Below are 14557 nucleotides of genomic sequence, written 5' to 3'. Positions count from 1 at the left end.
ATTAATGACATTGTTCAATAATTTTCACATACTGTTCAGTCACCTGTCTTTGGAATGGGCACAAATATGGATTTCTTCCAATCATGTGGCCAGGTAGCTGTCTACCAAAATTCTTAGCATAGGCAAATTGTTCTAGTGTCTCATCAATTTCTTGAAACATTTCCATTGACATTCCATTAATTCTTAGAACCTTGTCATTATTACTATCGTCTACACAGTGTAGACTTCTTTCATCATTATCATTGGTTCTCAATCATATTCTCCCTCTTTAATGTCTGAATGTTAACCAGTTCTTTTTGATGCGGTGATTCTGTGTAGGACTTAGATTGTCTTTTGAAGCTTCTTATATCATTCAATATTTTTTCTTATAGAATCCTTCAACATTTCAAATGGAGGCTTGGATTTTTTCTTCAGTTCTTTCAGCTTGAGATGTGCTGAGTCTGTTCTTCCCTTTTGGTCTTCTCCCTCCAGGTCTTAGCAGATATCATTATAATATGGTATTTTGTCTTCTTGAGCTTCCCTCTGAAAGTTCCTATTCATTTATTTTACTGCATCTTTTCTGATGCATCCTTTCCTCGTTTACTGCATCCATCTGGTTCAGTGGCAGGGAATTTTCTGATCTCCACTTTGATCTTAGCTTTCTTTCATTCCTTTCTTTTTAATGGCTTTTACTTTCTTCGTGTTTGATATTCTTGATGTCCTACAACCCATCAGCTCTTTTGTCTTTAGTGTTCACTAGATTCAATAAAACCGGCTCTTGAGTTTTTCTCAAAATTAAGGTGGAATATACTCTGGCTCTGTTTTGGCTTTGGTGGAATTGTTTTAAATTTCTTGAACTTACATATGTTCAACTGACGGCCTGTTCCAAAGCCTCATTTGTCTGCTAATAAGTGTTTTTTTTTTTTATTCCCGTAGATGTAGTCAATTCGATTCCAAGTAGTCTGCCTGTCAAAGATGCTGAGTACAGTTGTCCTTTATGTTGTTGACAAAGTTATTTGCAAAAAAGATGTCAGAACTGCAAAATTCCATCATGGTCTCTAGCTTTCTTTCTATCACCAACGTGATGCTTACCAACTACTGTTCCTTCCTCTGCTTTCAACTTTCGCATTCTGATTGCCAATAATTATCAATGCGTTTTGACTGAGTCTGGTCAATTTCAGAATGAAGAAATTGGTAGGATTTTTCAGTTTCTCCATCATGAACTTTGGTGGTTGGTGCATAAATTTGAATAATAGTTGTACTAACTGGACTTCTTTGTAGGCATATAAATATTATCCCATCACAGATAGGACTGTACTTTTAAATCTTGAAATGTTCTTTTCGGTGATGAATGTAGCACCATTCCTCTTGAGTTTGTCATTCTTACCAAAGAAAGCTGTATGATTGCCTGACTGAAAATGGCCCATGTCAGTCTGTTGCAGCTCACCCATACCTAAGACATTGATTTTTATGCATCCCATTTCATTTGGATGAATTTCGGTTTCAATAGGCTCATACTTCATACGTTACATGTTCAGATCACCAATAAATATTGGTATAGTTTCTTCCCCTTTGAGTGGTACCCTACCAGCAAACGAGCATCCTGGAAGTGTGACATCATTGTGATTGACTCTACTCTGAAGAGGCAGCTCTTCCCCCATCATACTTTGAGGGTCTTCTAACCACAGGGGCTCACTTTCTGGCACTATTATCTTACCATGTCTCATTGCTACTCAGACGGTTTTCAGTGGCTGGCCTCTCAGAAATGGACAGGTTATTCCTTCTTCATAATCTTTCTTAGTCCAGAAGCTCCTCTGCAGTCTGCTTGCCTTGGGTGGTCCTGCTGGTGTTTTAAATATCAGTGTCGTAGCTTCCAATATCGTACCAACTAGAAAGATACCATAGTGTGACAGACTGACAAGTAGTGGCATATATTTTTAGAGATATAGTTATTTAAGACATTTCATTAAGTATCAAAATAATTATATTGAAGTTATTAACTTTATGTTCATTTGAAATTGTCATAGCTCAAAAAAATTCAATAAATCAACAATTACTCTAAAATTATCTATCTTTTCTCTAAAGTCTTTATTTGCTAATTATGAGATATATTTTGAAATGTTTATTTATGAAGTAAAAATTTTGATTGGCATTAAAATCACATACTATAGTGCCCCACAGGGCTTAGTGGCATGGCTGGATAAGCATGCGACCCCCAACTGCAAGGCTGGTGGTTTAACCCATCGGGTGCTTTGCAGGAGAAAGCCAAATAATAACAACGAATGACCTCAAGTGCATTCTGACTCAGAGTAACCCTAGAGGCCAGAGTAGAGCTGCCCTTTGGGTTTCCAGATCATTAACTCTCTACAGGAGGAGACAACCTCACCTTTCTCCATTGGAGCAGCTGGTGGTTTCAAACTGTTGCCCTTGTAGTTAGTAGCCCAACACTAGGGTTTCCCCATAGGAAGAAGAGGCTATATGTTCCCAGAAAGAGTTATAGCCTCAGAAACCTGTCTGGTTGCTGTGAGTTGGAATCAACTCACTGTTTATGAGTGTGTGTGTGTGTGTGTGTGTGTGTGTGTGTGTGTGTGTGTGTGAGAGTGATTTTTATAGTGACATAGGACCCCTGGCAGCACAGTGGGTACAATATTTGGCTGTTGAACACAGTTTAGCAGTGGGAACCCACTATCTGATTTGTGTTGGGAAGATATGGCAGCTTGCTTCCACACTGTGTTTGGCCCAGGGAGTCCTATGGACAATTACACTCAGTTGTGCACAGTTGCTATGAGTCAGAATTGACTCAACTGCAGTGGATATGGTTTGCTTTCTGGTAACATTATCAAGAGTATATTTTATTTTTCTTTTTTTTAGGGGAGAGCGCGATTGAAGTCCCCCACTACCAAAAATTAGGCAGTCGAGTTGACCACATTTGGGGAAATCGCAGGGGTCAGCACACCCAGAGTGAAGTGGATAAGCCTCGCCCTGGGAAAACCACCTTTGTGATCATGGTATCTCCCCTGCCAGGTAAGTGTAAGAGTATATTTTCTAATAAATCTTCTCTTTCTGTTTTCCATGTTCTCATTTGCAACATGAGAAACATGTAATAATAGCCACAGTGCCTGTCCCATAAGTTTGTTGTAAGGATAGACTAAATTATTATATGTAAAATATTTTGAACATTTTCAGTCACATAGTAAGGACTCAATAAATGCAATGTATCACTGCTATTTTATAGTCCCCAAATGTTAATAACATTTACAATTGTTTGCCATTTTCTTTTTAAAGTTAACTTAGAGCAAGAAAGCCTTCCGAGGACACTTGTCTTTACTTCTAATCTCCATGCAGCTTTATCTAAAAGCAGCATTCACAGAGTCACTGCAAAATAGCTCCATTGACTGATGTGGTGGATATGGCAAGTTCATAGATTACAATCTTATTGATTTATCAGTTTTTCTCCATGAAGGTGAAAGGCTATAGACGAGTTGACAATAGCAGTAACAAAAAGACAACAAGAAAATCGAGCCATTTTGCTTTATGTGGTCTATATATTTCTTGTTATTAGCTGTATACTTTCATCGAGAGTAAGGATTATAATTGCCCATTATATATTGTTTCACAAGTCACACTGATATCATACCTTCACATTCAAGATTTCCTTTGAACTTCACAAGTCAGGGGAGTAGATAGAGCTGGGCTTATACTAGATAGACTAAACTTTCTGAATTAGGTTATTCATGCTTGAGAAATTCTATATCTGCCCCTCTCCCTGAAAAAACTAAGGAATTACATGAAACTCTGCAGTCTGAAGTACAATCAGGTATTTTAAATCTATCTTAGCTGGTGTCTCAAACTCTCCTTCACTCATGCATCATTACAGGCCAACGGTGAGCATTAATGTTACTTGAGGGCTAACAGTGTTTATTTGACTCAAAGCACTGGCCTATCCCCCAATGTGTCAAGGAGGTAAATTTTGAATTGAGTTATTCATTTATTTAGGGAATGCAGACCTCTGTTGACTTAGAAAAGTTCCTGGTACAAAATAGGACAAGGGTTAGCAATCTCTAGATTGCAAACTCAACTCTCAATTGACATTTAACAAATACGGAAACTGAGGCTCTGAAAGAGTAGAGTTACTCATCCTTTTTTCATTTAGAACGTATTTATTGAATGCTTTTTTTTTCCCTAAGCTGGGCTGTAGGGATTCTATGATGATTATTTTTATTTTTTGTTTAAGACAAGATCTCATTTCTAGGCTAAATAAACTTATTCACTAGTGTGGGAAGTGTAATTCAACAAGTTTCTGTAATTAACTACAGTCAAGATTGAAATTCATGTACAGTAAGACCCAAGCTCTCTGGCTGTGAAGTAACTTTACTCTGCCATTCTCAAAATTGTTTATTCAGAAATTATTGCTTCACCAAATTCTTTTTTTTCTTTTTATTTCCATCCTCTATCTAAACTGCCATGTCATTTTAATATAGTTGGATGTCGTTATTCAGAAGATGCCGCATAAAGCTCTCCAATCCCTGTCCAGTCAACTTTTACAATTATGACAGCTGATATGTTTATGGTCCCATAAAAGCCCCTCTTGTTCTTCCTTCATTTAATTTCAAACCATAAAAGAAAAAGCTCACTAAGCAAAAAATTAAAATTCCTGCCCTTCAAATTATTGATCAGATGGAGAAAATTCTGCAACACATTTGTGTAACTTAAACTTGAAAGCTTAGATAGAAATCCTCCAAAGGATAGCATTCCGTGTGTCGGCTCTGAAGTCAAAGGAGGATCCAAGGCTAGCTCTCCCCGGTGTTCGCTGCATGACCGCTCCTGTTAGTCGTGCTATCTAGCAAATCTCCCCAAGCTTTGCGGTCTTAAAACAGCATCAGTCATCTTATTATCTCAGTTTCTGTGGTTCTAGAACTTGAGACAGGCTTGTGGGGTTGGGGGTGGTGGTGGCAATACAGTCTCCTTATCTCTGAGACAGTAACAGTGAAATGGTGGCTGAAGCTGGAAGGAACTGGGTAGCTACCCAATTTGGGGCTGTAGCTACCCTGTTTGGGGCTGTGGCCACCCTATGCAGGGGCTGTGGCCACCCTATGCAGGGTCTGTGGCTACCCTATGCAGGGACTGTGGCTACCCTATGCATGGGCTGTGGTTATTCTATGCAGGGGCTGTGGCTACCCCATGCAGGGGCTGTGACTACCCTATGCAGGGGCTGTGGCTACCCTATGCAGGGGCTGTGGTTACCCCATGCAGGGGTGTGACTACCCTATGCAGGGGCTGTGGCTACCCTATGCAGGGGCTGTGGTTATCCTATGCAGGGGCTGTGGCTACCCTATGCAGGGGCTGTGGCTACCCTATGCAGGGGCTATGGCTACCCTATGCAGGGGCTGTGGCTACCCTATGCAGGGGCTGTGGCTACCCTATGCAGGGGCTGTGGCTACCCTATGCAGGGGCTGTGGTTATTCCATGCAGGGGCTGTGGCTACCCCATGCAGGGGCTGTGGCTACCCTATGCAGGGGCTGTGGTTACCCCATGCAGGGGTGTGACTACCCTATGCAGGGGCTGTGGCTACCCTATGCAGGGGCTGTGGCTACCCTATGCAGGGGCTGTGGTTACCCTATGCAGGGGCTGTGGCTACCCTATGCAGGGGCTGTGGCTACCCTATGCAGGGGCTGTGGTTATCCTATGCAGGGGCTGTGGCTACCCTATGCAGGGGCTGTGGCTACCCTATGCAGGGGCTATGGCTACCCTATGCAGGGGCTGTGGCTACCCTATGCAGGGGCTATGGCTACCCTATGCAGGGGCTGTGGTTATTCTATGCAGGGGCTGTGGCTACCCCATGCAGGGGTGTGACTACCCTATGCAGGGGTGTGGCTACCCTATGCAGGGGCTGTGGCTACCCTATGCAGGGGCTGTGGCTACCCCATGCAGGGGTGTGGGTACCCTATACAGGGGTGTGGCTACCCTATGCAGGGGCTGTGGCTACCCTTTGCAGGGGCTGTGACTGCCCTATGCAGGAGCTGGCCTAACAACTTTCTCTTCTTATCACCCCACGCTTCCAGATGGCCTCTCAGTCTGGGAAAATGTGGGCTTCCTCAACAACAGGATAGCTGCAGGGCAGTTGGAAAGGCCGTTTGGCAGCTTAGCCTCCAGCTTCAGGGTTCTAGACATCCAGGTGAATGAATGTTCCTTTTTGACACACCCTTGGAAGCCAGTCAGTATTACTTGAGTCACATTCATAGCAGGTTTCAAGCAGGTTGCAAATCCACCCAGCTTCAAATTCCCAGGGCTTGGGCTAGGCTTCTTATTGTGGGGGTGGCAAGAGCCTGGACAAGCTGAAAAGGGCTATCTTTGCAGGGCAGTGACCTTGGTCACGTGGCTTGTTTTATGTGCCTCAGCTTCCACATCTGTAAAATGGATATAATAATCCAGGTCAGATAAACCTCTCAGGAATAGAATTGAGAGTAGCAATATCAGGAGGGTAGGGGAAAAGGTGGGGGAAGGAAGGGAGAATGGGGGGCACTGATTGCAATGATCAATGCATAATGTCCCCTGCACCCCGCAGGGGGATGAACCACAGAAACGTGGGTGAAGGAAGGCAGCGCTTGGTGTAAGGCATGAGCACACAAATCACTTATAAGCTATCCAGGGGTCATGAGGGTGGGAGTGGGGGAGGGAAAGGTAAGAAAAGGAGCTGATGCTGAGGGCTCAAGTAAATGTCTAGAAAACGATGATGGCAACAAATGTCCAAATCTGCTTGAAACAGCTGATGGATGGAATGTTATAAGAGCCCCCAATACAGTGATTACGAAAGAAAGATTCCCGAGTTTTGTGAGGTATTGCAGTGCATTGTAGAACCCTGGGACATAAGGGGTATACCATGGGGAGGTGTGATGGTTAAGATCAGCGGCAATGGAGTGGTGCAGCATTTTACAAAAGTGGAACATCTGAGACTTCTTTAGTGTCCTCCCACCTTATCGGGACTAGCCTTGCATTAATCTTTCTACAAGAAATAATGTTTGCAGCAACACAGAATGAAGGCTGGACGATGTTCAGGGTAATAAACGCATACTTTCTAGTTACTGTCACTTTTCCTCTCCAGGTTCCAAAGGTTAAATACACCTTAGTAAGGAGGTGGTAGGATTCTAAGCAGGACAACAGAATTATGAGTTAGAAAGCTCTATGTCAAATGAGCATCTAGAAAGAAGATTAAATGCAATGAAATATTCTAGCTTGCATTTCAACTAACTTTCCCATCATGGAAATTTTCCATGTAAAGTGTCTCTAATAATAATAATAAAGTTTGCTGAAAGACAACTGCATTTGAGAGGGGACATAAACTTTGAACCTGTGAATGACGTCAATCCTCAGCATTTTATCTCTTTTGTAAAAGAAAGCAACATTCCTGCTAATCTAATGCGACAGAAATCTCTCTCCCTGGGTAGCATACAAAAATCAGCAAAATGTTTCGCAACATAAAAGACTGCCAGCTCCTTATGAATATGACTGAAAATCATAGATGAGTCCTGAAAAATGATAAGCAGAAGTTGGTTTCCTGTATTAAGAATAATCATTGGAATGCTAAATGAACAAAGAAAATCGTAGCACATGGAAATTTCCAAGAGTTACTGTGCCTAACACAGCCTATAGTAGCTGAAGTCTTCCCCTCTGGCTCTTCCTCTCTCGCACCACGGATGTTTACATATGAACTTTGCAGTTGAACTCTAGGACCGTCGGATCTCAACAACATAGACGCAGAAACTAATTAGCGGCGATGAACGCTGATTACGGAGCACGGATATAACAATGATTACAAAAGGTGGGGGGGCGACGTGCTGCATTGGTCCCACATATCAAGTATGGCTGCGTAATTAGAGAAATTTAATCGCAGCAGGAAAATGTGATGTATTTGCATTTGAACCATTTGTGGCTTCACGGGCACCACTGTCCTCAGAAAACACAAAAGGAATAAAAGCATTCAGATTTTACGAGCTTTATCTCGAGACCATTTAATTCGCAAAGGTCTTCCCCTTGCTCTTGGCCTTTTGCGACCTCTTCCTGGTGCACCCTAGAAAACCTACTTCTATCTCAACCAAGTACTCAGTACCTTACCATATTAGGGTGGTGTTGTTTTTTTTTTAACTGCTCCCAAAGCCTTTGTATTCATAGGAGATTCACATGTGCTCCTAAGGAAAAATAGAAATTGTTTGACCTGAAATCCCTGATTTTAAAGCTGTGCTCGCCCACTTATTTCTGAAAGGGAGTCGGAAGCGCCGCTGCCCCTACAGAGGAAGCCAGGGACAGAGCTTATGTGCTCCAGCTCGGGGACATCAGGCAGAGACTTACTCACTCAGCCGGACTCCCACAGAAAATTCCGCAGCCTGTTAGGAGGTCACAGAGTTTATCTTGAACAAGAGTCTGGTTTGCAGCTTGCTGTCTTTTGATTTTCTGATTAAGTGATGGATGAGAAGAAGAGGCTACCAAGAATAAAATGAAATAAATCCCTCATAGAAACCGTGGCTGTCCCGAATTATGTCAAGTAACAAATTCTGCTTTGCACTGATTACTTGTAAGCCCTTTTCCCAAAGCTAGTTTTATCTTTTTCTTTTTTTGGCTAGTGTTGTTCTATAATTAGATGTTTATGCTGAAATTAGGAAGAAACATGAAAGAGCTGTTCTTGCAATATATTTGTAAAAGGTATCCGAGCTACCACTAGTGAAGTTGGATTAAACTATATAATTTATCATTATGACATTGTATCTGTGTTTCCAAGGGAAACACTTAGGAAGAACAAACTAGAGAAATAACATGACTCATTAGAAGGCTACACACATACATACCTTATACCTTAAGGTTGTGTGTAGATGTACTACAATCTGTGAATTATGAATGCATATTTTGGCCATAGAGCAATGAGTACAAACACTCACCCACATGATAATATTGAAGTTATTCAGAATGCCATCATTGCACAACTTAAATAGGAGAAAAAAATTCTCGTTATTTCAAAGTGAATTCTGGTACAAACATAGTATGAAAGGGCACGAAAACATACCCATTTTTTTGTTACCAACTCGTGCTAAAGAACCATGAAGCTCGGAAGAGAAGGGGGTGAGGGAGACTCCGGATAGGGCAAGATATGACAAAATAACAATCTGTGGATTATCAAGGGCTCATGACGGAGGGGGAGCGGGGAAGGTGGGGGAGGGGGAGAAAGAGGACCTGATGCAGAGGGCTTAAGTGGAGAGCGAATGCTTTGAGAGTGATTAGGGCAAAGAATGTGTGGATGTGCGTTATACAATTGATGTATGTATATGTGTGGATTGTGATAAGAGTTGTATGAGCTCCTAATAAAATGTTTAAAAAAAAAGAATCATGAAGCTTTCTAATCTTGTAAAGGGTTGCAGTCTCCGAAGACCCAGGGGCAGCTCTACCCTGTGCTACAGAGTCACTATGAATGGAAATCAATGATGGCAGTGAGTTGGTTCGGGGGTTTGTACTAAAGAACTGCAAATTAAAATGAGTTTCTCAATTCATTTTTGTGAGCACACTCATAAAATAACTAGCAGTTTCCCTTCATCTCTGCTCTGTTCCTGCCCCCCACATATATACACCACTTCTATTTGATTAATCTTCCACACCTGGGAGTTCAAATGTCTATTGGGACAAGGTAGACAATATATATACATGAGCAAAGTGGGGTCCCGATGTCAATGAGCAGTGCATATAAAATGTGTAAGTAGTGAAGAAGGGTAAGATTATTGATAATATGGCATTTCTCAACCTTTGAGTAACGGTTCAATTTGTAATGGGCCTTCTCTGGGCTGATTTGTCCCAACTGGCCACCATGCTGGGATTGTCCATAGCACACTACATTTTATCATCAAAAGGAGGTTTACCCTCAGTGGCAAGCTGTTGCCAGAGGAGGGAAGTAGAAGGTGGTAAAGCAGAGGCTGGCTGAGCAGGACACCACCAGTCACCTCCTGGTGCAATGTGACCGGTCTTTTGGGGGTACTGCAGATTACATGAGGGTCCCTGGTGTCACAGACAGGTGAGTGCTTTCAACCCCCCAGCTCCTCGGTGGAAGGAAGATGCAGTCAGCTTCTGTCCAGATCGGGAACCTTAGAAAATGCCTGGGGCAATCACACCTTGTCCCTTAGGACGCGATGAGTTGGAATTTGACTCGATGGCAATGGATGTGGCCTGGTCATATGAAATGAAAATAAATGGGCAAAAAGGAGCAAGAACTTGGAGTGAGATGAGCGAGATGGCTGCAGAGGGCATTGGAGTCCCCTAAAAACCTGGCTCACCAGTGAGAAAGAGATCACGTGATCCCCTGGAGGGTAGGCATCCTCCCGTAATCCAGTGTTTTATATGGTCAACGAATGAACTTGATTTCAAATATTAGTCACAGGACGAGGACAAACACCATTTCAGAAATGACAATGAGAATGAATTAATCATGAGAATGGGCTCTCGTGACGCTTCTCACAAGCAATCATCTTCAAGCTCCCCGTCTTGACACAGCAGCCGCGACAAGCTGGGCCACAAAACAGGCATGATGGAGCATGGGCCTTGTGGCTGCGAATAGGATCCCACAGCAAATACCTGTTTTGTTAGCTGATAAATTACTCCTGGAACAGACCAGCTCTAGCATTTAAAAGTCGATGTAAACAATGGCAACTGAAATGTTGCCATAATCCACTATTTTCAAATAATCCGCTATTTTCGAATAATCCGCTATTTTCGAATAATCCGCTATTTTCGAATAATCCACTATTTTCGAATAATCCACTATTTTCGAATAATCCACTATTTTCGAATAATCTGCTATTTTCCAACTTAATTGAGGATGGAAGTTACAACTCAATTTCTTCTTCCTGTCTTTCAGCACTCTTATCGTTAACTGAAGGTATGTGGTATACACAAAAGAGAAGTGGAGCAACACCTTGTGGGCAAAACCATTACATGGGAATTGTATCCTTTCAGATAACTTGATAGCTTTTCTCGAACCCGTGTTCTCATGGTCTTGCCTTAACGATCCAGAAGACTGGAGAGGCAACTTGGTTGGAAAGCATGATCAAAGCAAGCTGAACATAGGTCCTCAGGAGGATGGTTGGACACAGTTACTCTACCCAATTCAGAAAACCAGCAAGGGCAAAAATAGCGCCATGGCTATCTTCAAGGTAAGAGAAAATGAGACTTTTCTTCTTCTCAGAGACTGCTGCTATTTCAAAAGAGAAGGAGGACTGGGGGCCAGGATTGAAAAGCAAGGTCAGGCTAATAAAAGCTGTAAATAGAAATGGTCACTCTGTCTAAAAAATACCACTTACATTTCAAATCAAATTAAGGGTCAATTGTAGGGCCACCTTGCAAACTCTGAATTCCAAAAGAAAAAGATTCAGATTCTCAATGACCCCCCTGGAACTAGCTTAGGTCTTTTCTACAGTTCCAGCATTTGACAAATGTTCCAGCAGCATACGATTTTAAGAATAAAGGGCACTCAAGCACTGTTTACAGAAAAGGCTAATGTCTACTCCCAACTGATCCTGGCAAAACGAACCAAATCTTTTGCTGTCAAATGGGTTTCCAGCTCATAGCAATGACAGAACAGAGTAGAACTGCCCAGCAGGTTTTCAAGGCTGTAAATCTCTAGAGAAGCAGACTGCCCATCTTTCTCCCATAGTTGGTTTGAATTTCTGACAATTCAGTCAGCATGGGGCCAGCAGGACTGCTCAGAATTCTGGCAAACAATTAGAATCTAGATATTCTAAAAGAGAAAATGCAGCCCAGTGCAGTTACCTGCCTGTCGTCTCAGAGCTGATAAGGAGAAAAAACAGGATTAAGGCCGAGTACATTTAGACACTTTAACTGCACTCACTTCTTGTTTTGTTTTTTAGTATCATGTAAGTATATATATTTGCAATGTTCACCAGTGTCTGCTTATCCTCAGCGTGGCTTCTCTGATGCCACTGTTTTGGGGGATTGTGGCTCATTCCATCTAAGGCACCTAAGAGAGCAATAGCCCCAGGTCATGTTTTTGCAACACAAATATACAACAAACTGTTAAGAGCTTGGCTGGTTTGCTTGCCCAAAATCAAGGCAGAGATTTCACAAAAACTATTGGAATTGGGGAAGGGAAAAAAATGTCAAAGTGAGAAAAGGTGTTGTAAACAAACCACTATAATAATAAGGTTGAAGAAAACTCAAGGGCACAAGAATTTGCAGCCAAATACTGAAGATGAGAAAATGTAAAAGCCTGAATGCTAAAAATCCAAAGAAGCAAGGAATCTGAGAAAAATGGAGAAAACCGTGCAGATGGCGAGACTTTATGTCTAAGACTGTACCCGCTTGACCCGCAAGCAGCATCAGTTAGAAGAAGCAATCTGGAAAATGTATGTTTGGTGCTTAAACATCACTTTTGATTTGTGATAGATACATGTCTTTCATATATTACATTTTTCATAACTACAAAATGTTAGGAAAATAAACTCTCTAAACTGTTTATGAGCTAAATCCTTTTTGACTTTTAAAATATGAAAGCATTTCAATAAAAGTTGAGCTAAAAGGAAAAAACATACCCACACTGTATTTTGTGAAAAATTCACTGTCATCAAGTCAATATTGACTCATAGAGAACCCCATGTGAGCTTCTGAGACTATAACTGTTTACAGTTATAGAAAGTCCAGTTTTTGCCCTGTGGAGCTGCCCTGGTAGTGTAGTGGTTAGGCATCGGGTTGTGATCCATGTGATTGGCAGTTCAACATCACCAATTAATTAAGAGGCATAACAGAACTATGACCTAATACACACACAGGTTAGGGGCAAACTACATCTCATTATCCTATATTTCACATACATGACAACTATAAAAAACATAGTACCCAATAATTTTCCACATAAATGGCATGTCTAGGATTAATGAACACCAAAGTGCAAGGTGAAATTAACACTGGTTGTGCTGACTAGGGTATATCAACTTGGCTGCCCATAATTCTCAGTGGTTTGGACATCCTATAATGACTTAATTTGGAGACTATGCAATGATTTCTCCAATTTTGTGATCTCAAGTGGTCATCCTCCAATTTTGTTTAACTCCAATTATCATATAACCACCTGATCTTTAGACCTGTGTCAATAAATGAGGTGTGTGTGTGTGTGTGTGTGTGTGTAATAGGGGAGAAGAGCCTTGCTTATTTGATGTTTGAAATATGATAAATGCCCCTCACATTTACCTCCAACCTTGTATCTCAAACGACATAACCCCGTTGATCATAATCCTTTGGTTGTTGCCCCAAACTTAAAATTCAAGTAGTTATTTCTGGTGACTGAAAACTTCTGTTTAGATTAAGAGAATGTGCTGATTGAGATAACTAACCAACAATTTATGATTCTTGTGATAGTCTGTCTGGGTACTTTAAAGAAACAAATCCACAGATACCCATGTATAAGAGAGCATTCTATATAAAAGGTAAGTACATATCAAGAAAACATCCCAATCAGTGCTGCCCAAGCTCACAAATCCAACATTATCCCATATGTCTGACACCAATCCACATAGTCCTCCATCTTACAAAACACACCCAGTGACGCTGACAGCAGGAGGAAAGCCAAATCAGTGAATGTGTAAGCATCTCAGCACTGGCAGGGGTCTCCACATAGCTGCTCTAGCACCCAGGGCTGCATCGGGGTAGGTCCATGTGGCTTCTCCTCAGGATGTCATGCAGGAAGTGAGCCTTGCCAGCTGAAGCAGGGAACTGGCTAAGGCAGCAGGACCCTGATCTGACCATCAGAAAGCAAGAGACCCGAGAACTAGCAAGGCGAGGTTCACTGAGCCATTTACCTCTCCTCCCTTCAATTAACCCTACATGTGTTTATTGGCCAGGTTGGCATGATAAAATTTAACTATATCAATTATTTAAAATTCGGATCCACCTGTGTGTCTTTGAAACTAAATATCTAAAGCATTTTAAGTGCAGAGAAATATTCACATAAAATTTAGTGACTGGTATGTAAGAAAGGAATTCACTTTTGTTTATAGAGTGTAAGTGTCCTTCCCTTCAGTCTTCCCCCTTTTCCATGCAATCTGCTACAGACCACTGATCTTGCGAATTTCATTCCTGCTTAGGAGAGTTATGTCTGTACATCTTGACTCATGTTAATATTAATTTAAATTTATGGTAATATTAATTTCCATTTTCTCTTTGTGTTCTTCTTTCAGTTTTTTTTAAATGCAGGTAAGAAACTGGGTCTGTTCTGAATGTAGAAAGGAAAGCAAAGGATCCCCCAGTTGTATCTTTATGGCCCTTTTGAAACATCTGTCCATTATGAAAGTGAGTTCATTCACAAATCAGATTATTTGTTTGATCCCAAAGTTTAAGATATGTCTACATATTTAATAGAGCAATCCCCAGGCTTTTCGTTCTGGTTCAGAAATTGACTTTTGAGAGTCTCTAAGCTGATTCCCTCCCCCAAACTATTGATTTCATGGCTCATTTCAGTGTCTGTTATTTTGCTAATGTAGGGAACTGCTCATAGCTATAAAAAACAATGGAAATAATAGTGTTTTTTCCTGTA

The 14557-nt window shown here is 41.5% G+C and overlaps 1 non-coding gene across 1 annotated transcript; it reads right to left on the bottom strand.

Annotated features, from left to right (window-relative positions):
* Nucleotides 1-2847: 2847 nt before the first annotated feature.
* Nucleotides 2848-3011, bottom strand: LOC142447318 (U1 spliceosomal RNA). The gene has a single exon (XR_012784060.1). It is a non-coding gene; the product is annotated as a U1 spliceosomal RNA (small nuclear RNA).
* Nucleotides 3012-14557: the final 11546 nt, after the last annotated feature.

This window comes from Tenrec ecaudatus, chromosome 4 (genome assembly GCF_050624435.1).
Source record: "Tenrec ecaudatus isolate mTenEca1 chromosome 4, mTenEca1.hap1, whole genome shotgun sequence".
Taxonomy (NCBI): domain Eukaryota; kingdom Metazoa; phylum Chordata; class Mammalia; order Afrosoricida; family Tenrecidae; genus Tenrec; species Tenrec ecaudatus.
This window is presented reverse-complemented; position numbering and strand designations above follow the sequence as displayed.